Source organism: Triticum aestivum, chromosome 4B, assembly GCF_018294505.1.
Source record: "Triticum aestivum cultivar Chinese Spring chromosome 4B, IWGSC CS RefSeq v2.1, whole genome shotgun sequence".
In the NCBI taxonomy this organism is placed as follows: Eukaryota; Viridiplantae; Streptophyta; class Magnoliopsida; order Poales; family Poaceae; genus Triticum; species Triticum aestivum.
The window spans coordinates 97,785,668-97,810,388 of record NC_057804.1 but is presented as its reverse complement, the minus strand read 5'-3'; the positions used below and the strand labels follow the sequence as shown (position 1 = coordinate 97,810,388).

The window sequence follows — 24,721 nt, the reverse complement described above, 5'->3', positions numbered from 1 at the left end:
CAGGGCGGTCTGTCGGTGATGCAGTACTGCACCAAGCTCAAAAACTTCACCAACCAGCTCCGCGACTTGGGCCAGTTGGTGACAGAGACGCGCTAGGTCTTCCACCTTCTATGCGGCCTCAACCTCCAGTACCACGCCGTCATCCCCACATCACGTCGCAGTTGCCCATGCCTTCCTTCCTGTAGGTGCGTTCCATCCTGCTCTTGGAGGAGCACCGTGTTGAGCAGGCTACCCGCATCCAGTCCACCCACGTGCTCATCGTCGGGCTGGCTCAGCTCCTTCGCCATCGCCCCCTATGCCGGCCAAGCTGAGCACAGACGGAAGTGTGTGCCGTGGCGAGCAAGCAGAGCACGAACAACAGAGTTGTCAAACTCACGTACGTTGTCAGTCCAAAGAGTGAGAATGGGGAGCTGGAATTGTGTCTGTACGTACGCAAAGAACTCGGTCAGTATTGCGATAGTTTCAGATTTGTGTTTGAGTGGGAAAGTCCATGCATAGTGAGTATAGTCATCAAGCACTGTCAAGTAGAACTAATAACTAGAAATGCTTACAACTGGAGATGTCTATATATCAAGAGTCAGAATCTAAAAAAGAAACATGCTCAATCAAACTACGGGGCGACTGAAAGGGTAAACACGTTCGTGCTCTGCTTTCATCGGGCGTCCCTACACTAGCCCACGAAATAGCAAAGCTGAGCGCACTCTTCGTACACTCAACGCTGGGGTGCGCGCCCTCCTACTGCATGCGGCCATGCCGCCGCACTTCTAGGCAGAAGCTCTCAGCACCTCCAGTTGTCTCTGCTTTTCTAACCTCACCGCCAACTCACGCCACAAGCTCGATCAGCGGTCCGCCGCGTGCATGTTCCTTGGCTACCCACCAGACCACCTTGGCTACCGGTGCTTCGATCCCATTTCACGGCGCGTGTTTACATCATGGCATGTGGTCTTCCACGAACTGTTTCCCTTTGCCTCATCCCCGGTCACTAAGGGCTCGTTTGGTTCTTGGGCAAGTGCTCGCTTAGCCTGGCCCGGCAAGGAAGAGGTCGATTTGGTTCCTAAGCGAGCTTACCTCGTTGCCCACAGTTTCCAGGTTTTTCTACGCTGGAGTGAGCAAGCCGATTTGGCTAGCCTTCATCGGTAAGGTTAGCCTTGCCTAGCAAGGTAAACTGGCAAGGGATCCAAACGCTACTTAATACAGCTCCCACCGCGCCGAGCGCATCGCCCACTGTTTTGTACTCCCTCTATCCCATAATGTAAGACGTTTTTTTTATATTAGATGTCAAAAAACGTCTTACATTATTGGACGGAGGGAGTAGATGCCAGTGGCTGCTCCACCTCTATCCATGCGCGTGCTGCCAGCCCCTTCAGTGTCGGCTGCCCGATCTTCATCTGACGGCCCCGCCCGCGCTCTTCAGCGCGTGCCTGCCCCGTCTACAAACTCGCCTGTCGGATCGCCATGTGACGGACCCTGCGCATCGTCTGCATGCACGCCTTCGCTAGATTCAGATGGGGGCTCGCGCGGTGGCTCTGGTGCGTCCTCCTCGTGCCCTGCCGCTAGCATGATGAGCAGCTCTTCGTTAACCCCGGTTGTTGTCCCGTCACCGGTCCTCGCGTAGGCGCCACCGCGCATGGTCACTCGTGCCTAGCACGGTATATTTTCAGCCGAACACGAAGTACTATGACGCCGCGGCCACAACCACGACGACGGCCATCTCGCATGTCCCTAGCTCGGTTTGCGTTGCCATGCGTGCCCCCGATTGGCTGGCGGCCATGCAAGAGGGGCATGACGCGCTCGTCCACAACCGGACTTGGGAGCTGGTCCCCCGTCCTCCCGGCGCCAATCTCATCACTGTCAAGTGGGTGTTCAAACATAAAATGAACTCCGACGGCTCTCTAGACCGCTACAAGGCACGCTGGGTCATGCGCGGCTTTCGCCAACGAGCCAGCATTGACTATGGCAATACCTTCTCCCCGGTCATCATACCGACAAGGATCCGCACGGTGCCCACGCTCGCCGCCTTGTGGGGTTGGCCTATGCACACTAGTAGAAAACAGGGCATACGTTCGGGCCAGATAACTCCATTAGTCCCGATTCAGTCACGAACCGGCACGAATGGGGGCATTATTCCCGGTTCGTGTCTAAGACCGGGACTAAAGGCATAGCCACGATTCAAATGAGCCCTTTAGTCTCGGTTTGAGACACGAACCGGGACTAAAGGGTGGTGTGCCCTTTAGTCTCGGTTCGTGTCTCAAACCGAGACTAAAGGACCCTTTTTCAAACTCTATACCCCCCCCCTCTCGCGGATCGCCTTTTCAGTTTTGTAAAAAGCAAAAGAAAATGATAAAAACTTTAAAAAATTAAAATCCTTCGAGATGTAGTTATGTTACTACATCTACTAGTTAGGAAAATTAAAAAACTTAAATTTGGACATGTTTTGCAAAAAAGTGTTAGGAAAATGTAAAACGGCCTGCATACGATGTCGAAAAAGAACGCATAATATATCAAAAAAATCAGCATCAAAATCCGCATCCGATTTTGACGTCCTATAGGCTGTTTGCAATTTTTTAGAATCCTCAAATTCTAAAAGGAAAAAAAAGTTATGCCCAAATTTCTTTTTTTTGAATTTTCGTTAAATCTGGTCAAACTACTTATTCAAGAAGTATTAGTGTTACTAAATAATTATTTCAGTTTTTTTGAATTTTGGTCAAATCTGGTCAAACTGTGGTCAAAATGTGCTCAAACTATAGTCAAACTATGGTCAAACTTATTATTCAAGAAATATTAGTGTTACTAAATAATTATTCAAGAATATTAGTGTTACTAAATAATTATTTCAGTTTTTTTGAATTTTGGTCAAATCTGGTCAAACTGTGGTCTGGTCAAACTATAGTCAAACTATGGTCAAACTTATTATTCAAGAAATATTAGTGTTACTAAATAATTATAGTTTTTAGAATAATAGTTTCAAACTCAAACAGTGAAATGTGTGACTTCATACTCAAGCTAAACTCCTGAGTGTTGGGGATCGTTGCAGAAATAAAAAAATTCTACGCATCACCAAGATCAATCTATAGAGTAACTAGCAACGAGAGAGAGAGGGGAGTGCATCTTCATGCCCTTGAAGATCGCGAGACGGAAGCGTTACAAGAACGCGGATGAACGAGTCATACTCGTAGCGATTTAGATCGCGGTGGATTCCGATCTTAGCGCCGAACAACGGCACCTCCGTGTTCAACACATGTGCAGCCCGGTGACGTCTCCCGCGCCTTGATCCAGCAAGGAGGAGGAAGAGTTGAGGAAGAAGACTCCAACAGCAGCACGACGGCGTGGTGGTGATGGAGTGACAGTTCTCCGGCAGGGCTTCGACAAGCTCTTGCGGAGGAGGAGAGGTGTTGGGGAGGGGAGGGGCTGCGCCTTGGATGTGGTGCTGCAGCCCTCCCCTCGCCCCTCTATTTATAGGGAGAAGGGGAAAGGGGGCCGGCCCCCTCTAGATGAGATCTAGAGGGGGGCCAAGGGAAGGGGGCTTGTCCCCCAAGCAAGGGGGGCGCCCCCTTTAGGGTTTCCCCCAAACCCTAGGGGTGTGGCGCCCAGCCCTCTAAGAGGCTGGTTCCCTTCCCTCTACAGCCCATGAGGCCCTCCGGGACAGGTGGCCCCGGTACAATACCGGTATGCCCCCGAATATTTCGGTGACCGTATGAAAACTTCCCATATATAAATCTTCATCTCCGGACCATTCCGGAACTCCTCGCAACGTCCAGGATCTCATCCGGGACTCCGAACAACATTCGGTAATCACATACAAAACTTCCTTATAACCCTAGCGTCATCAAACCTTAAGTGTGTAGACCCTACGGGTTCGGGAATCACGCAGACATGACTGAGACAGCTCTCCGACCAATAACCAACAGCGGGATCTGGATACCCATGTTGGCTCCCACATGTTCCACGATGATCTCATCGGATGAACCACGATGTCGAGGATTCAAGTAATCCCGTATACAATTCCCTTTGTCAATCGGTACGTTATTGACCGAAATTCGATCGTCGGTATCCCAATACCTCAATAAATCACGTTCCGGCAAGTCACTTTACTCGTTCCGTAATGCATGATCCCGTGACCAACCACTTGGTCACACTAAGCTCATTATGATGATGCATTACCGAGTGGGCCCAGAGATACCTCTCCGTCATACGGAGTGACAAATCCCAGTCTCAATTCGTGCCAACCCAACAGACACTTTTGGAGATACCTGTAGAGCACCTTTATAATCACCCAGTTACGTTGTGAAGTTTGGTACCCAAAGCATTCCTACGGTATCCGGGAGTTACATAATCCCATGGTCTAAGGAAATGTTACTTGACATTAGAAAAGCTCTAGCAAACGAACTACACGATCTTGTGCTATGCTTAGGATTTGGTCTTGTCCATCACATCATTCTCCCACTGATGTGATCCCGTTATCAATGACATCCAATGTCCATAGTCAGGAAACCATGACCATCTGTTGATCAACGAGCTAGTCAACTAGAGGCTCACTAGGGACTTGCTGTGGTCTATGTATTCATACATGTATTACTGTTTTCGATCAATACAATTATAACATGAACAATAGACAATTATCATGAACAAAGAAATATAATAATAACCATTTTATTATTGCCTCTAGGGCATATTTCCAACAGTCTCCCACTTGCACTAGAGTCAATAATCTAGTTACATTGTGATGAATCGAACACCCATAGAGTTCTGGTGTTGATCATGTTTTGCCCGTGGAAGAGGTTTAGTCAACGGATCTGCGGCATTCAGATTAGTATGCACTTTACAAATATCTATGTCTTCATCTTGAACATTTTCACGAATGGAGTTGAAGCGACGCTTGATGTGTCTGGTCTTCTTGTGAAACCTGGGCTCCTTGGCAAGGGCAATAGCTCCAGTGTTGTCACAGAAGAGAGTCATCGGGCCCGACGCATTGGGAATAACTCCTACGTCAGTAATGAGCTCCTTTATCCAGATTGCTTCATGTGCTGCCTCCTAGGCTGCCATATACTCCGCTTCACATGTAGATCCCGCCACGACGCTTTGCTTGCAACTGCACCAGTTTACTGCCCCACCATTCAAAATATACACGTATCCGGTTTGTGACTTGGAGTCATCCAGATCTGTGTCGAAGCTAGCATCGACGTAACCCTTTACGACGAGCTCTTCGTCACCTCCATAAACAAGAAACATATCCTTAGTCCTTTTCAGGTACTTCAGCATATTCTTGACCGCTGTCCAGTGTTCCATGTCGGGATTACTTTGGTACCTTCCTACCAAACTTACGGCAAGGTTTACATCAGGTCTGGTACACAACATGGCATACATAATAGACCCTATGGCTGAGGCATAGGGGATGACACTCATCTTTTCTCTATCTTCTTCCGTGGTCGAGCTTTGAGCCGAGCTCAATTTCACACCTTGCAATACAGGCGAGAACCCCTTTTTGGACTGATCCATATTGAATTTCTTCAATATCTTATCAAGGTACGTACTTTGCGAAAGACCTATGAGGCGTCTCGATCTATCTGTATAGATCTTGATGCCTAATATATAAGCAGCTTCTTCAAGGTCCTTCATTGAAAAACACTTATTCAAGTAGGCCTTTATGCTTTCCAAGAGTTCTATATCATTTCCCATCAACAGTATGTCATCCACATACAATATGAGAAATGCTACAGAGCTCCCACTCACTTTCTTGTAAATGCAGACTTCTCCATAAATCTGCATAAACCCAAACACTTTGATCATTTCATCAAAGCAAATGTTCCAACTCCGAGATGCTTGCACCAGCCCATAGATGGAGCGCTGGAGCTTGCATACCTTGTTAGCATTCTTAGGATCGACAAAACCTTCCGGTTGCATCATATACAATTCTTCCTTAAGGAAGCCGTATGCCGTTTTGACGCCCATTTGCCATATCTCATAATCATAGAATGCGGCAATTGCTAACATGATTCGGACGGACTTCAGCTTTGCTACGGGTGAGAAGGTCTCATCGTAGTCAACCCCTTGAACTTGTCGATAACCCTTAGCGACAAGTCGAGCCTTATAGATGGTAACATTACCATCCGCGCCCATCTTCTTCTTAAAGATCCATTTATTTTCTATCGCTCGCCGATCATCGGGCAAGTCTATCAAAGTCCATACTTTATTTTCATACATGGATCCTATCTCAGATTGCATGGCTTCAAGCCATTTGTTGGAATCTGGGCCCGCCATCGCTTCTTCATAGTTCAAAGGTTCAGCGTTGTCTAACAACATGATTTTCAGGACAGGGTTGCCATACCATTCTGGTGTGGAACGTGTCCTTGTGGACCTATGAAGTTCAGTAGCAAAGTGATCTGAAGTACCTTGATCATTATCATTAACTTCCTCTCTAGTCGGTGTAGGCACCACAGGAACATCTTCCTGAGCTGCGCTACTTTTCGATTCAAGAGGCAGTACTTCATCGAGTTCTACTTTCCTCCCACTTCTTTCAAGAGAAATTCTTTCTCCAGAAAGGACCCGTTCTTGGCAGCGAAGATTTTGCCTTTGGATCTGAGGTAGAAGGTATACCCAATGTTTTCCTTAGGGTATCCTATGAAGACGCATTTTTCCGACTTGGGTTCGAGCTTTTCAAGTTGAAGTTTCTTGACATAAGCATTGCATCCCCAAACTTTTAGAAACGACAACTTAGGTTTCTTCCCAAACCATAATTCATACGATGTCTTCTCAACGGATTTTGACGGTGCCCTATTTAAAGTTAATGTAGCTGTCTCTAGAGCGTATCCCTAAAATGATAGCGATAAATCGGTAAGTGACATCATAGATCGCACCATATCCAATAGAGTGCGATTACGAAGTTCGGACACACCATTACGCTGAGGTGTTCTAGGCGGCGTGAGTTGTGAAACGATTCCACATTTCCTTAAGTGTGTGCCAAATTCGTGACTCAAATATTCTCCTCCACGATCTGATAGTAAGAACTTTATTTTTCTGTCACGTTGATTCTCTACCTCATTCTGAAATTCCTTGAACTTTTCAAAGGTCTCAGACTTGTGTTTCATCAAATAGACATACCCATATCTACTTAAGTCATCAGTAAGAGTGAGAACATAACGATAACCACTGCGAGTCTCAACGCTCATTGGACCGCACACATCAGTATGTATGATTTCCAATAAGTTGGTTGCTTGCTCTATTGTTCCGGAGAACGAAGTCTTGGTCATTTTGCCCATTAGGCATGGTTCGCACGTGTCAAATGATTCATAATCAAGAGACTTCAAAAGTCCATCTGCATGGAGCTTCTTCATGCGTTTTGACACCAATGTGACCAAGGCGGCAGTGTCACAAGTATGTGGGACTATCATTATCAACCTTACATCTTTTGGTATTCACACTATGAATATGTGTAACATCACGTTCGAGATTCATTAAGAATAAACCATTGACCAGTGGGGCATGACCATAAAACATATCTCTCATAAAAATAGAACAACCATTATTCTTGGATTTAAATGAGTAGCCATCTCGTATTAAACGAGATCCTGATACAATGTTCATGCTCAAAGCTGGCACTAAATAACAATTATTGAGATTTAAAACTAATCCCGTAGGTAAATGTAGAGGTAGCGTGCCGACGGCGATCACATCGACTTTGGAACCATTCCCGACGCGCATCATCACCTCGTCCTTCGCCAGTCTTTGCTTATTCCGCAGCTCCTGTTTTGAGTTACAAATATGAGCAATCGCACCGGTATCAAATACCCAGGAGCTACTACGAGTACTAGTAAGGTACACATCAATAACATGTATATCACATATACCTTTGGTGTTGTCGGCCTTCTTGTCCGCTAAGTACTTGGGGCAGTTCCGCTTCCAGTATCTGTTTCCCTTGCAATAAAAGCACTCAGTCTCAGGTTTGGGTCCATGCTTTGGCTTCTTCCCGGCAACTAGCTTACCGGGCGCGGCAACTCCCTTGCCGTCCTTCTTGAAATTCTTCTTACCCTTGCCTTTCTTAAAACTAGTGGTTTTATTGACCATCAACACTTGATGTTCCTTTTTGATCTCCACCTCTGCTGATTTCAGCATTGAAAATACCTCAGGAATGGTTTTCACCATCCGCTGTATATTGTAGTTCATCACAAAGCTCTTGTAGCTAGGTGGGAGCGACTGGAGGATTCTGTCAATGACTGCGTCATCCGGGAGATTAACTCCCAGCTGAGATAAGAAGTTGTGCAACCCAGACATTTTGAGTATGTGCTCGCTCACAGAACCATTCTCCTCCATCTTACAACTTTAGAACTTGTCGGAGACTTCATATCTCTCGACCCGGGCATGAGCTTCGAAAACCATTTTCAGCTCTTGGAACATCTCATATGCTCTGTGCTGCTCAAAACGCTTTTGGAGCCCGGTTCTAAGCTGTAAAGCATGCCGCACTGAACCAGGGAGTAATCATCACTACGTGACTGCCAGGCGTTCATAACGTCTTGAGTTGCTGGGAAAATGGGTGCTTCACCTAGCGGTGCATCTAGAACATATGCTTTCTTGGCAGCTATGAGGATGATCCTCAAGTTCCGGACCCAGTCCGTATAGTTGCTGCCATCGTCTTTCAGCTTGGTTTCTCTAGGAACGCGTTGAAGTTGAGGGCAACATTAGCATGGGCCATTTGATCTACAAGACTTATTGCAAAGATTTTAGACTAAGTTCATGATAATTAAGTTCATCTAATCAAATTATTTAATAAACTCCCACTCAGATAGACATCCCTCTAGTCATCTAAGTGATACATGATCCGAGTCAACTAGGTCGTGTCCAATCATCACGTGAGACTGACTAGTCATCATCGGCGAACATCTTCATGTTGATCGTATCTTCTATACGACTCATGCTCGACCTTTCGGTCTCTTGTGTTCCGAGGCCATGTCTGTACATGCTAGACTCGTCAAGTCAACCTAAGTGTTTTGCATGTGTAAATCTGGCTTACACCCGTTGTATTCAAACGTTAGAATCTATCACACCCGATCATCACGTGGTTCTTCGAAACAACGATCCTTCACAACGGTGCACAGTTAGGGGGAGCACTTTCTTGAAATTTTATGAGGGATCATCTTAATTATGCTACCGTCGTTCTAAGAAAATAAGATGTAAAACATGATAAACATCCCATGCAATCAAATAGTGACATGATATGGCCAGTATCATTTTGCTCCTTTCGATCTCCATCTTCGGGGCGCCATGATCATCATCGTCACTTGCATGACATCATGATCTCCATCATCGTGTCTTCATGAAGTTGTCTCGCCAACGATTACTTCTACTACTATGGCTAATGGTTTAGCAATAAAGTAAAGTAATTACATGGAATTATTCATTGACACGCAGGTCATACAATAAATTAAGACAACTCCTATGGCTCCTGCTGGTTGTCATACTCATCGACATGCAAGTCGTGATTCCTATTACAAGAACATGATTAATCTTATACATCACATATATATCATCCATCACATCCTTTTGGCCATATCACATCACGCGGCATATGCTGCAAAAACAAGTTAGACGTCCTCTAATTGTTGTTGCATATTTTTACGTGACTACTATATGTTTCTAGCAAGAACGTTTCTTACCTACGCCAAAACCACAATGTGATATGCCAATTGCTATTTACCCTTCATAAGGACCCTTTTCATCGAATCCGATCTGACTAAAGTGGGAGAGACAGACACCCTCTAGCCACCTTATGCAACTAGTGCATATCAGTCGGTGGAACCTGTCTCACGTAAGCGTATGTGTAAGGTCGGTCCGGGCCGCTTCATCCCACGATGCCGCCGAAACAAGATAAAACTAGTAGTGGCAAGTAAATTGACAAAATCGACGCCCACAACAAACTTGTGTTCTACTCGTGCATAGAAACTACTCATAGACCTAGTTCATGATGCCACTGTTGGGGATCGTTGCAGAAATAAAAAAATTCTACGCATCACCAAGATCAATCTATGGAGTAACCAGCAACGAGAGAGAGGGGAGTGCATCTTCATACCCTTGAAGATCGCGAGACGGAAGCGTTACAAGAACGTGGATGAAGGAGTCGTACTCGTAGCGATTCAGATCGCGGTGGATTCCGATCTTAGCGCCGAACAACGGCACCTCCGCGTTCAACACACGTGCAGCCCGGTGACGTCTCCCGCGCCTTGATCCAGGAAGAAGGAGGGAGAGGTTGAGGAAGAAGACTCCAGCAGCAGCACGACAGCGTGGTGGTGATGGAATGACAGTTTTCCGGCAGGCTTCGCCAAGCTCTTGCGCAGGAGGAGAGGTGTTGGGGAGGGGAGGGGCTGCGCATTGGATGTGGTGCTACAGCCCTCCCCTTGCCCCTCTATTTATAGGGAGAAGGGGGAAGGGGGCCGGCCCCGTCTAGATGAAATCTAGAGGAGGGGCAAGGGGAGGGGGCTTGCCCCCCAAGCAAGGGGGGCACCCCCTTTAGGGTTTCCCCCAAACCCTAGACGCATGGGCCCTAGGGGGGTGGCGCCCAGCCCTCTAAGGGGCTGGTTCCCTTCCCTTTACAGCCCACGAGGCCTTCCGGGACTGGTGGCCCCTCCCGGTGGACCCCCGGAACCCCTCCGGTGGCCCCGGTACAATACCGGTATGCCCTCGAATATTTCCGTTGACCGTATGACAACTTCTCATATATAAATCGTCACCTCCGGACCATTCCGGAACTCTTCATGACGTCCGGGATCTCATCCGGGACTCCGAACAACATTCGGTAATCACATACAAAACTTCCTTATAACCCTAGCGTCATCAAACCTTAAGTGTGTAGACCCTACGGGTTCGGGAATCACGCAGACATGACTGAGACAGCTCTCCGGCCAATAACCAACAGCGGGATCTGGATACCCATGTTAGCTCCCACATGTTCCACGATGATCTCATCGGATGAACCACGATGTCGAGGATTCAAGTAATCCCATATACAATTCCCTTTGTCAATCGGTACGTTACTTGCCCGAGATTCGATCGTCGGTATCCCAATACCTCAATATATCTCGTTCCGGCAAGTCACTTTACTCGTTCCGTAATGCATGATCCCGTGACCGACCACTTGGTCACACTGAGCTCATTATGATGATGCATTACCGAGTGGGCCCAGAGATACCTCTCCGTCATACGGAGTGACAAATCCCAGTCTCGATTCGTGCCAACCCAACAGACACTTTCAGAGATACCTGTAGAGCACCTTATTAGTCACCTAGTTACGTTGTGACGTTTGGTACACCCAAAGCACTCCTACGGTATCCGGGAGTTACACAATCTCATGGTCTAAGGAAATGATACTTGACATTAGAAAAGCTCTAGCAAACGAACTACACGATCTTGTGCTATGCTTAGGATTGGGTCAAGCTTAGGATTGGGTCTTGACTGCCTCCTCCGCAGCTGTTCTCCGACACGTCATCGCCCGGCTCACCGGCGAGTTCGCCATGAAGGACCTTGGCGCTCTCCATTTCTTCCTTGGCATCCACGTGACACGCACTGCTGCCGGCTTCTTCCTCTGCCAATAGTAGTACGCCGAGGAACTTCTCGAGCGCACCAGCATGGACAGTTGTCGCCCCTCTCCGACACCCATCGACACCAAGGCCAAGCTGCTCGCCTCCGACGGGCCCTGCGTCGACGACCCCTCTGCCTACCGCAGCATTGCGGGAGGGTTGCAGTACCTCACCATCATGCGCCGAAGCTCGCCTACGACGTTCAGCAGGTCTGCATGCACATCCATGACCTGCGCGAGTGCCATCTCGCTCGGGTCAAGCGCGTGTTCCGGTACGTGTGTGGCACGGCGTCGCTCCACCTTCGTGCCTCGCCCACGCTGGACCTCCGTGCCTACACCGATGCCGGCTGGGCGGGTTGCTCGGACACGCGCAGCTCCATGTCGGGCTTTTGCGTCTACCCCGGCGACACTCTCGTCTCTTGGTCCTCCAAGCCTCATGTGTCGTATCCCGTTCCAGCGCGGTGGCTGAGTACCACGGTGTCGTATCCCGTTCTAGGGCGGTGGCCGCGTACCGCGGTGTCGCGAACACCGTCATGGAGTGCGTCTGGCTGCGGAAACTACTCGGCGAGCTCCTCCTGCCCGTGCACAAGGCCACACTGGTGTACTGCGACAACGTGTCGGCGGTGTACCTCTCGGCCAATCCAGTTCATCATCGCCGAGCCAAACACGTCGAGCTCGACGTCCATTTCGTGCGTGAGCATGTGGCACTTGGTGAGTTCCGCGTTCTTCATATCCCCACATGGCAGCAGCTCGCTGACATCATGACGAAAGGCTTTCCCGGGAACATTTTTTTCTGAGTTCAGGTCCGGTCTTTGCGTCACCGGCGACAACGTTACGGCTGCACCGGGGGGGAGGGGGGGGGGGGCATAATCAAAATCAAAGTGCGGTTGAGTTGTCCCCCTAATCCCTCTGTTCATCACTGCCACTATTTGGTACTGTCGCTGTTGCTCTTAGTGGTGGTGGTACTGCCAATAAGTTTGTATATATCGTATTGCATAACATAGAAGTCGAATTTGGCAGGGTGTTCATTTGCGATTTCAACTCAAACCCTGGGTTTAATTTGTATTCCTAAAAAAGGAAAGACAAACTCAAACCGTGGACCGGTACTTGTTTCGTTACTGGTTTTACCAGCATGGTTGGACCTAACGGAAAAAGGTGGACTCCTCCAGCATTCACTGTTTGCCACAGTTTGCGTTCAAACTGACTTTGAACACTGCTAACAGCAAGCGAAAACAAATCCTCTGTGTTTCTGGTTTTGAACTTCACATTAAATTTTTTATTCAAGCGAAAACAAAACGTCATCCCTGCAAAACAAAGAACTGGTAGAAAATATAGGTTAACAGAAAATGAGGAAGGAAATAGCCGATAGATAGATATATTGGTTTTCGAGATACATGATCATTTAAAATAGCTTTGTTTTTGTTTTTGCGATGAGTTACAAAAGCTGTTTGAACCTTGTACATTGTCCTGATACATGTTAAACTCTCTACCATCAATTTTAGCTCAGTTGTAGCTTTGCTAAAGAAAGAATGCATATAAGCTGGTTAATGTGGAATCTATATAATTATAATACTTTATTCATGCTCGACATGCAAAAATTAACATGCCCAAAATTATAGGATGATTTAGTATTGGTTTTACATTATTTATGGAAGAAAACTACTATTGGTATTTATCATAATTACCAAAACAAAGATTTTTTTTCCTTATGTCCCCAAAGTGACCTACAGAAAATGACATCTCAGTGATTTTACCATGCATGCACTGTTGCTTCTTATAAACTTGAGAAAAAAAGTTATACACGATTAATATGTTGCCCATATGTGCACAAGTCACTTAGCTAGTTACTAATAAAACTTTAAGCAAATTTCTCCATATTTTTTCTCCTTGTCACTCCTATAAAATTACATGGTAACATAACCTATTTTTCTTCCCAACATTGAACACCTATTACACTATGCACATTAATTTGATCATATAAAAAATTGAGCTTAAACTTTTCTTGGTGCTATCAGGATTTCTCATTCCCGGGGTTATCAAGTTTCTTGTTGGATCGAACTATGTCAGGTAATCCCTTTACATTTCCATTCCAATATGGCATTACTTCTCCAAGAAAACTATAAAGATAAAGAGTTTAACGGTTTAGAAAATATAGGTCATTAAACACAATGTGCATAATATAAACCACATGCGTAGTACATGTACAGATGTGTATCATGACCACTGACCTAATGCCAACGACATGATATACATACTATGTATTGTGTCAATGCCTTATCTATAAGGCTGGGTGCGAGCCTTTGTCGGTATTGTGTCAATGCCTGGCGGTGCACCACCTAGGACTCGTCAAGTCCAGAATTATGATCAATGTGAACAGCACTATGATCAATTAAGTGAGGCAACAATGATAGTTTGTTTTACTTTAAGGGAACGATAGGGCCTCTTTGATATGAAGGATTTTCATAAAAATCATAGCCAACATATCATCATAGTTACACTTAGACAGATCTCAGACCAAAAACATTTTAAAGTGTTCATACTAATTATTAGTTTAACTAAACAATTAATGTTATGTTTGATGTTATCACCAGAATATCAATGCTAGTACAATGCAATGGATACACATGAGTAGAACCCTATAAAAGATCATTGTCCATGAAAATATCTTCTTACCATCTTATGTAGACAATTAGTACTACCGGAAACATTAAAAAATCATAACCAACGTATCATCTATTGTACCCGTGGTGCTCATGCAGAGGGGAGCTGGTGCTCGAGAAACCATAGTCACGGCAGGGCATGACCTCCGGGGATGGTCGGGGCACGGCCTCCAGGGATGTGCGCTGCAAGGGAGGAGGCGGGGAAGCGTGGGGTCCCTACCGGTAGTGGGCGCTGCTCCTGGTGGTAGTGACGATGCATGACACACCAGGTGACAACGGGTGGTGTGGTGTGGTGTGGTAGGAGTTGGCCAGCCGAGGTAGCTTGCGCCGCCGCCGCCACATGGGAGGAAGTGTCGGCCGTGGGATGGAAGAAGACTGGGTGGATGCACGTCGGGAGATGAAGGTGGGTGGAGTGGGGTTCTTTTTAGGCTGTTGCGGTTCAGTTCAGGCGGGGGTAGGGGTTCGGTTAGGTGTTTTTAGCATTGCCTTTGATGTATAGAATAAAAGTTTTTGATGCATGGAATACGATCATAAGAGATCCCTATAGAATTATGTGGAAAGTCGTATGTACGGCTTGGAGGGAGATCTTTCCTATCTTTCGAGATCCACCCTCCAATATGGGGTCAAAAAGCCAAAAAAATAAGTGATTTTAGCCCTTATAAAAAGAAATGGATTCTTGAACCTCATAAGAGCATCTCCAATAGGTGATGTAAAATAAGGCACCGAGTTGTGGTTCGAGTAAAATTTACATCACCTAAAAGTGCTTTTTTACATCACCAAAAATCTCCAACTCCAACTCAAATATATGATGTAAAATAAGGCACTAGTGCTCCAATAGGTGATGTAAAACAGGGGAGCCGCGCCTGCCTTCGTCATCTTCGCCCGGGATGAAGCTGCGGCGTGCTCGCGCTGTGGCCGCTTCGAGCCACCATCATGTGGTTGTTGGGGAATGTAGTAATTTCAAAAAAATTCTTACGCACACGCAAGATCATGGTGATGCATAGCAACGAGAGGGGAGAGTGTTGTCCACGTACCCTCGTAGACCGTAAGCGGAAGCGTTATGACAACGCGGTTGATGTAGTCGTACGTCTTCACGATCCGACCGATCCAAGCACCGAACGTACGGCACCTCCGAGTTCAGCACACGTTCAACTCGATGACGATCCCCGGACTTCGATCCAGCAGGGTGTCGGGGATGAGTTCCGTCAGCACGATGGCGTGGTGACGATGATGATGTTCTACCGACGCAGGGCTTCACCTAAGCACCGCAACGATATGACCGAGGTGGAATATGGTGGAGGGGGGCACCGCACACGGCTAAGGAACGATCACGAAGATCAAATTGTGTGTCTAGAGGTGCCCCCTGCCCCCGTATATAAAGGAGGGAGGGGGGAGGTGCGGCCGGCCCCCTAGGGGTGCGCCTGGAGGAGTCCTACTCCCACCGGGAGTAGGACTCCCCCCTCTTGCCTTGGTGGAGAAGGAAAGGGGGGAGGGGAAAGAGGAAAGGGGGGCGCCGCCCCCCCCCCTTCCTTGTCCTATTCGGACTAGGGGGGAGGGGGCGCGCGGCCTGCCCTGGCCGGCCCTCCTCTTCTCCCTCATGGCCCATGTAGGCCCAATAACCCCCGGGGGGGGGGGGGGTTCCGGTAACCCCCCGGAACTCCGGAAAAATCCCGGTTTCTCCCGGAACGATTCCGATATCCAAATATAGGCTTCCAATATATCAATCTTTATGTCTCGACCATTTCGAGACTCCTCGTCATGTCCGGGATCACATTCGGGACTCCGAACAACCTTCGGTACATCAAAACATATAAACTCATAATAAAACTGTCATCGTAACGTTAAGCGTGCGGACCCTACGGGTTCGAGAACTATGTAGACATGACCTAGAACTATTCTCGGTCAATAACCAATAGCGGAACCTGGATGCTCATATTGGCTCCTACATATTCTACGAAGATCTTTATCGGTCAAACCGCATAACAACATACGTTGTTCCCTTTGTCATCGGCATGTTACTTGCCCGAGATTCGATCGTCGGTATCTAATACCTAGTTCAATCTCGTTACCGGCAAGTCTCTTTACTCGTTACGTAATGCATCATTCCCTAACTAACTCATTAGCTACATTGCTTGCAAGGCTTATAGTGATGTGCATTACCGAGAGGGCCCAGAGATACCTCTCCGACAATCGGAGTGACAAAACCTAATCTCGAAATACGCCAACCCAACATGTACCTTTGGAGACACCTGTAGAGCTCCTTTATAATCACCCAGTTACGTTGTGACGTTTGGTAGCACACAAAGTGTTCCTCCGGTAAACGGGAGTTGCATAATCTCATAGTTACAGGAACATGTATATGTCATGAAGAAAGCAATAACAACATACTAAACGATCAAGTGCTAGGCTAATGAAATGGGTCATGTCAATCACATCATTCTCCTAATGATGTGATCTCTTTAATCAAATGACAACACATGTCTATGGTTAGGAAACATAACCATCTTTGATTAATGAGCTAGTCAAGTAGAGGCATACTAGTGACGTTATGTTTGTCTATGTATTCACACATGTATCATGTTTCCGGTTAATACAATTCTAGCATGAATAATAAACATTTATCATGATATGAGGAAATAAATAATAACTTTATTATTGCCTCTAGGGCATATTTCCTTCAGTGGCTTGCCTGTCGGAGCCTTCTTTCTCGCCAGCAATTCCATTCCGGCGGTGTCCGCTGGACGTGGGGCTGCAAATCCGCCGCGGTGATTTGGGGGAGGCATCGTGGTTGTTAGAATAAATTTGAGGCATACCGTCGATCATCCGAGGACCAAGCAATCACACGAGGCACGACACCGAGATTTGTTAACGAGGTTCACTGATATGGCTACATCCCCGAGGCATGACTATGGGCGCTCCTCCCCATGACACCGCTACAATACCGCACACCGGTCGCCCTGGACACCGGCACATGCCGCCGGCTTCCCCTGCGTTCCGGTGCTATTATGTTGGCATATGTTACATTGTGTGTCTACCCCGCTATATATGAGAGGCCTAGGATACAAGTGTCCCACTAGGACACGACTCCATATCATATCTAAACACAATACAACTACAAGTCCAACTGTAACCTACCTTGTACACAATATTCAACACAACTCTAACAAACTCCACCTTGGCAAATATTCTCCACCACCTTGAATTCGTGCATGTGTCAAACTTCCATGTACATTGGACTTGAGCTTATCCCATGAGCACCGCTGCTACTCCAAAGACTCCACATGACTCCACCTGCAATTTGTAGTCCCTTCTTTTCTTGACCACAATCAACACTCGAGCGAAATTAAGTTCCACGTTACTCTAGTTTGCGCTCCCAACTTCCAGAGTATCAGTCCAACGCCATCACACACTGATCACTGACTTGCGTGAAAGTGAACAACTCACATATTGGGTGTCACACATAAGAGTTACTTGAACTCAACATCACCGCTCCTTTCTTAACCGCCTGTCTGAAATTTGAAGGAATTTCACCATTGCTTGTAGTCATCCCAAGTCAAATTCGCAGTTGTCTCACCACATGTATGACCATCAGAGCCCTGACCCGTCTCCATGTCCCGTGCATACCGCGCGCCTCGCCGCTATTACCGTGTCGAGCCTCCGCTGTCCTAATCGAGTCTCAAGGGTCGCGAACCCGCACCACTCAACCCCCACTATAGAGTACCACCGATCATCACCGACTGATGACGAGTTTCACGCTTCCATCACACCACTGGACTCCAGTCCGAATTGCGTGTCACTCGCTTTTTTCCCCTTTGCTGAATAGGCTTCGATTCCTTGGATCCTTACACCGTAGCCCCTCAATCCAGCTCCACCTTCAACATGACTCCATGGTAGATGATCAGTCCACCCACACGCCCCATTGACTTCAAGCTCTCATGTGCACCCCCGCGCCATAGTCTTGTCGAAGCCACACAAGCTCTCGGGGCCTGCGCCACGTGTTTCCACGCCCCAGAAGTCGGTCACCATCAGCATCACGCTCCTATGTCGTTGTCACCGATCCCACCACCGTATTCTGTTCCAACCAACTTGCATCGATCCCATCAGACTGCCCAGTCCGACCCAGCCAAACTCGTTCGACTGTATGACACGCTCAAGGCTCCCAAATCGTCTTCCACGAAATTTTCATCCATCACATGATAATTCTATCTTAACTGACATGACTTCCCGCAACGCCTTCAAGCATCCGTGTTGCGCCAACAAAAAAATTTCCACCCTTGTCTACCATGACCCAAGGTTTTCAGTTCCGTTGAACTTCTCCACCTCAAACCTGATGCCCGATGACGTCATGATTCTTTGTATGGCTGACGCTGTGAAAAATTATCCGAGTTTTCCTCTCACGTGATGCCCAAGTACACACCAAATCTGTGCTACTAGCAAATTGCAACCAAAAACAACTTCTGGTCTTCACGTGTGTAGCTCCCTGGTTCAACAGCTGATGCAACAGACGCGAATCGCTAGATGGACTTCTTTCGCCTGCCGATTGATCTGCCTGCCAATATCCGTGTCACGTGGAGACTCGGTCTTCCTTTTTTTTTGGTCCAAACAAATCTCTTGTGTCGACGCTGCCACACGCACCAGCTAGCCCTGCTGCGCCGGCCCACACCGTGCGTCGCTTGCCTTGGCTTTAGCCGCGCTGCCTGTACGTTCGCCCGATGGATCGCAATCAATCGCTGTACGTCTGCCGCCATGCTTTCGCCTCATACGGAGTAATTGACAAAAAACTACCACATTTCATGTAACCGTCCCACAAAACTAGCACATTTTGAAAAGCGACCAAAAAACTCCATATTAGTACTAATTTTGTGACAAAAAACTACCAAGTTGAGTTGATGACCATTTTTATGATTTTAAACCTGTTTATGACATGCGGGGCCCGCGTGTCAGAGCTGATGTGGCGGAAAAGTCAACTCCGTTTATTTCGACAGTTAGATTGACCGTTATTACAGGTGGGTCCCACATGTCAGCATCTACCTTCTTCTTCCTCGTCCTCTTTCTCTCTTAGGCATTTCAACGAACACCTCGTGTTCGTACCCGCGTGGTGGAACAGAGCTCGGCTTCATCGGGTTCTTGGCCGCCTCCAACGCCTGGTAGTGTGTGGCCGCCTCGATGGAGGAGGAAGGCCTGGCGTCGGCCACGGGCTCGCCCCTCCTCCTGCTCCGGGCGGCGGCGGCGACAGGTCCGGCAGGCTCTTGGCCGACCGCTTGCTCCCGAACCACCCCGCCAGCTTCAGCCAGTTGTCCCCGGCGCCTTGGACCAGCCGGTGGATGCCCAGGTCGGCCAGCAGCGGCTCCATGTCCGCGTCCAGGAGGATGTTGCTGGGCCTCACGTTGCCGTGCACACACTTCTTGTTGTGGAGGTATGCCAGGCATCTCGCCACGCCGCGCGCGATGCGCAGCCGCGCGCTCCACTCGAGGTTCATCGGCGGCGTCCCCGGCTCCAGCAGCGAACATGGCGCGACGCCGGAGCTGGACGCGTCGTGGACGCCGGCCGTTGAGAAGAGGACGAGGAGGAGGGCGCGGAGCATAGGAGAGGAGGTGCCCATGGGCGACGCAGGCGAGCACTTGCCTGAGGGCGCCGGAGCCGGCTTCTTTCGCGCGGAGGAGGAGGTCCTTGGCATGGACGGACCAGTCCGGCGACGGGCTGTGTGGATGCGACGTCGGAGGAGCCCGACCACATGCGTGCTAAATGATGCACATGAAGTGTTTGTTAAAATGTCAGACATGGAAAGAGGAGGAAGAAGAAGAACGACATGTGGGCCCCACCCATCATAACGGTCAACATGACAGTCAAATAAACGGAGTTGACTATTTCCGCCACGTCAGCCCCGACAAACGGGCCCCTCCTGTCATAAACCTGTTTAAATCGTCTAAAATGGCCATTTTATGAAAGTGGTAGTTTTTTGTCATAAAATTAGTAATAATCTGGAGTTTTCGGTCACTTTTTAAAATGTGGTTGTTCTGTGGGACGGTGACGTGAAACGTGGTAGTTTTTTGTCAAATACACCCTCATATATCCGCATCTCGTTCAGATTACTGCTCGAAGATCACAACACGACCAATCCTGCCTCGATGGTAACTCGCCGATGATATTCATCCCGATTACAATCGCTTCCCGCAGATTTATGTCGATGTATCTTCTTCCTCTAAGATCAACTTTCCACGGCCTTCAAAACAACCTAGCTCATGATACCACTTGTTAGAATAAATCCGAGGCATACCGTCGATCATCCGAGGACCAAGCAATCACACGAGGCACGACACCGAGATTTGTTAACGAGGTTCACCGATATGGCTACATCCCCGGGGCATGACTATGGGCGCTCCTCCCCATGACACCGCTACAATACCGCACACCGGTCGCCCTGGACACCGGCACATGCCGCCGGCTTGCGTTCCGGTGCTATTATGTTGGCATAGGTTACATTGTGTGTCTATCCCCGCTATATATGAGAGGCCTAGGATACAAGTGTCCCACTAGGACACGACTCCATATCATATCTAAACACAATACAACTACAAGTCCAACTATAACCTACCTTGTACACAATATTCGACACAACTCTAATAGTGGCGGCTGGACCGGCTGCAGGCACGGAGATGGCCATGGCAAGGTGTGCTAGTGTGGCATTGGCAGCGGCGGGGTCGGAGGAGGCGTCCATGCGCGGGAAGGTGGGCGCGCGGGAAGCGGCAGACGGGAGGCGGGAAGGTGGGCGTGCGACAGTTGGTGTTGCGTGCGCGACTGCTTACGTTTTGCTCGAGTGGCCCAAGTGATGCAAATTTGCATCACTTGGTGGCCTATTTTACATTGTGCCCATGCATCTACATCATCTATTGGTCCCTGGTGATGTAACATCTATATCATCTATGGAGATGTTCTAAGGGTTCTTATAGAATAGATCTTATAGGATAAGATCTTTTATGTGTCTGGGTGTTTATATGTATGCAAAATAAAGGTCTATCCTTTGTAAATATATCATCTTTTAAAGTGTTATGTATTATTCAATGAATGGGGGTAAACAAGAGCAGTTTTTAACATGATTCCTCTAACCTCCTTTTTTCACATGAGAGGTAAGAGTGTATTATAATAAATGTGAGCCATTGATTCCCTCACATTTGTGAGGGCCACCGTGCTAGTTAGGGCAGAATCACCTTTCAACTAGGGTAATGTAGATGACTTTAGGAGCTTAGTGTCAAAACTTAAACAACAGCAAATACTTATAAGTCTCTTCAATAAATAGATTGACACATTGTGATATATAGATAAAAGGTGGCCATGGAGAATATTCATGTTCATATATGGCAGGATGGGCTAAGCTTGAAGAAATTTGATCTTCTACCACATCCACTTAACATGCTTTGTGTATTTGTTTTCCAGAACAAATATCCGAGGTGGTACTTCTTGCTGTGTCGAAGATTGATGGCATTTTACTAGAAGAAGCCACCAAAATAATCATAGATAAGCTTTCTGAAAAAGTTACTAATATGAAGGAACTGCCGGTAAAGGTTGAGTTAATAAAGAAGCAACTGACCATGATGGGCAATGTTATAAGGCAGATAGACACGGTATACCTCACGGACAACGTTGTCAAGAGTTGGATTGGGGATGTCCGCAGGGTGGCCTATCAAGTTGAAGATGTAATGGATAAGTACTCGTACCACCTTGGTCAACTTGAGAAAGAAGGGTTCCTGAGGAAATTCTTCATCAAAGGAACACATTATGCCAGAGTTTTCAGTGAAATTACAGATGAGGTAGTTGAGGTAGAGGAGGAGATTCAACTAGTTATAAAGATGAAAGAGTGGTTGCAGCCCTCCCAGCTTGTCCCTAACCCACTTACTGAGATGGAAAGGCAGCGGTCCCAAGACAGCTTCCCAGAATTTGTCAAAGATGGAGATCTAGTAGGAACTGAAAACAACAGGATATGGCTGACCAGATTGCTGTACTCCGAAGAGCAAGAAAACACTGTGATAACAGTATCGGGCATGGGTGGGTTGGGAAAATCTACCCTTGTTTCAAATGTTTATGAACGTGAAAAGATCAACTTCCCTGCACATGCATGGATCGTTGTGTCACAAGTTTACATTGTTGATGCCCTGTTGAGGGGAGCTACTATGGAAGATCGGATATACCGAACAACCATTGTCAGCAGGTATTGACAAAATGGATGTGCATGACTTGAAGAAGGAAATACAGCAGAGACTTCAAAACAGAAAGTATTTGATTGTACTGGATGATGTCTGGGAGCAAGATATATACTTCCAGATACATGATGCTCTCCATGATCTCCCAGGCAGTCGGATTATCATTACGACACGGAAGGATCATGTCGCCGGAATTTCTTCTCCCACCCGTCACCTTGAGCTTGAGCCATTGAGCCAGTCTGATGCATTTGACCTCTTCTGCAGAAGGGCTTTTTACAACCGGGAGGGGCACATATGCCCCAAGGATTTTGAGATGATAGCTACTTCTATAGTTGACAGGTGCCGTGGCCTACCTCTAGCAATTGTTACCATTGGTGGCATGTTGTCTTCAAGACAACGGTTAGACATTTGGACTCAAAAATACAATCAACTTCGAAGCGAGTTGTCAAACAATGATCATATCCGAGCAATTTTAGATCTGAGCTACCATGATCTTCCATACAACCTCAGACTCTGCTTCTTGTACTGTTGTCTCTTTCCTGAAGACTACCACATGTCACCTGAAAGCCTTGTGCGACTGTGGGTTGCAGAAGGCTTTGTGCGGAGTAAAGATAAAAAAACACCGGAGATGGTGGCTGAGAGCTATCTCATGGAACTGATCCACTGCAATATGCTTCAAGTCGTGGAGTATGATGAGCTTGGCAGGGTTAATACTTGTAAGATGCATGATATTGTGCGTGAACTAGCTATTTCTGTTGCTAAAGAAGAGAGATTTGCTTCAGCAGATGATTACGCCACAATGATATTGGTACAGCAGGATAAGGATGTTCGTCGTCTGTCATTATGTGGATGGAAAGACCACAGAGCAGTGAAAATTAAACTTCCACATCTCCGAACAGTACTGTCACTCGGAGGAACTGCGTCCTCCCCTGGCATGTTGTCATCAATTTTGTCTGAGTCTATCTATCTTACAGTTCTCGAGCTTCAAGACTCTGAAGTCACTGAAGTGCCAGCATCCATAGGGCGTTTGTTCCATCTACGTTACATTGGCTTACGAGGCACCAAGGTCAAATCACTCCCCAATTCTATCGAGAATCTGTCTAACCTCCACACTCTGGACATCAAGCAAACCCAAATAGAGAAGCTACCACGAGGGGTTGTGATGATCAAGAAGCTGCGGCACCTTTTAGCCGATAGATATGCTGATGAGAAGCAGACAGAGTTCCGGTACTTTATTGGAGTGCAAGCACCTAAAGGGCTGTCCAACTTGGAAGAACTGCAAACTCTCGAGACTGTGCAGTCCAGTTTTGAGTTGGCCGAGCAGCTGAAGAAGCTGGTGCAACTAAGCAGTTTGTGGATTGATGACATTAGTGCTGACGACTGTGCAAATCTTTTTGCTACCCTGTCAACTATGCCACTTCTTTCGAGCTTGCTTCTTTCTGCAAGGGATGAGAATGAGGTGCTTTGCTTCGAGGCTCTCAAACCAAGGTCTACATATCTGCACAGGTTGATTACCAGAGGACAATGGGCCAAGGGAACACTAAATTGCCAGATCTTTTTCAGCCATGGGAAAAACCTCAAGTATCTAGCTATAAGCTGGTGTCACCTTGTGGAAGATCCACTGGGGATGCTGGCACCGCACATGCCAAACCTCACATATCTTAGACTGAACAACATGTACAGTGCAAAAACTTTGGTTCTGTCTAAAGACTCCTTTCCCAACCTGAAGACGCTAGTCTTAAAGCACATGCATGATGTCAGTGAGCTAAAAATCATTGATGGCGCTCTTCCCTGCATTGATGGTTTGTACATTGTGTCGCTGTCCAAGCTTGATAAAGTCCCTCAAGGCATTGAATCCCTTCGCTCCCTTAAGAAGCTCTGGCTGCTGAGCTTGCACAAGGATTTCAGAACTCAATGGGACACTGAAGGGATGCATCTGAAGATGGTACATGTTCCAGAGGTTCGTGTGTAGATGCGGCTCACCGGTTCTTTCTGCAGTGCCGTTCTTGGATGGTCCATCCAGTGCAACTGCATCATAATTATTATCATTACAATAAGTTTGCGATTATCAACATCACCTGCAGAATTTGGTCGGTACATCTATACTGTAAGATACTTATTCCTCAAACATCAGTTGGTGTCCAATTGCCTTCCGGAGGCATCTGTACCGTATGTTTTTTTTTGCTGGTAGTATTAATTTCATGTAACGGAATCTATTATTTGTAACCAAAGTCTTCTGTAAGTAATCCTGTCAAACATTTCATTTTATATCTTGATACATTTTGATCTATGTCACTATA

General features: G+C 47.2%; 1 pseudogene; it reads left to right on the top strand.

The window, feature by feature from the left end:
- LOC123091248 (disease resistance protein RPM1-like) overlaps positions 1–24,721 on the top strand; it is a 53,514-nt pseudogene extending 28,793 nt beyond the window's left edge.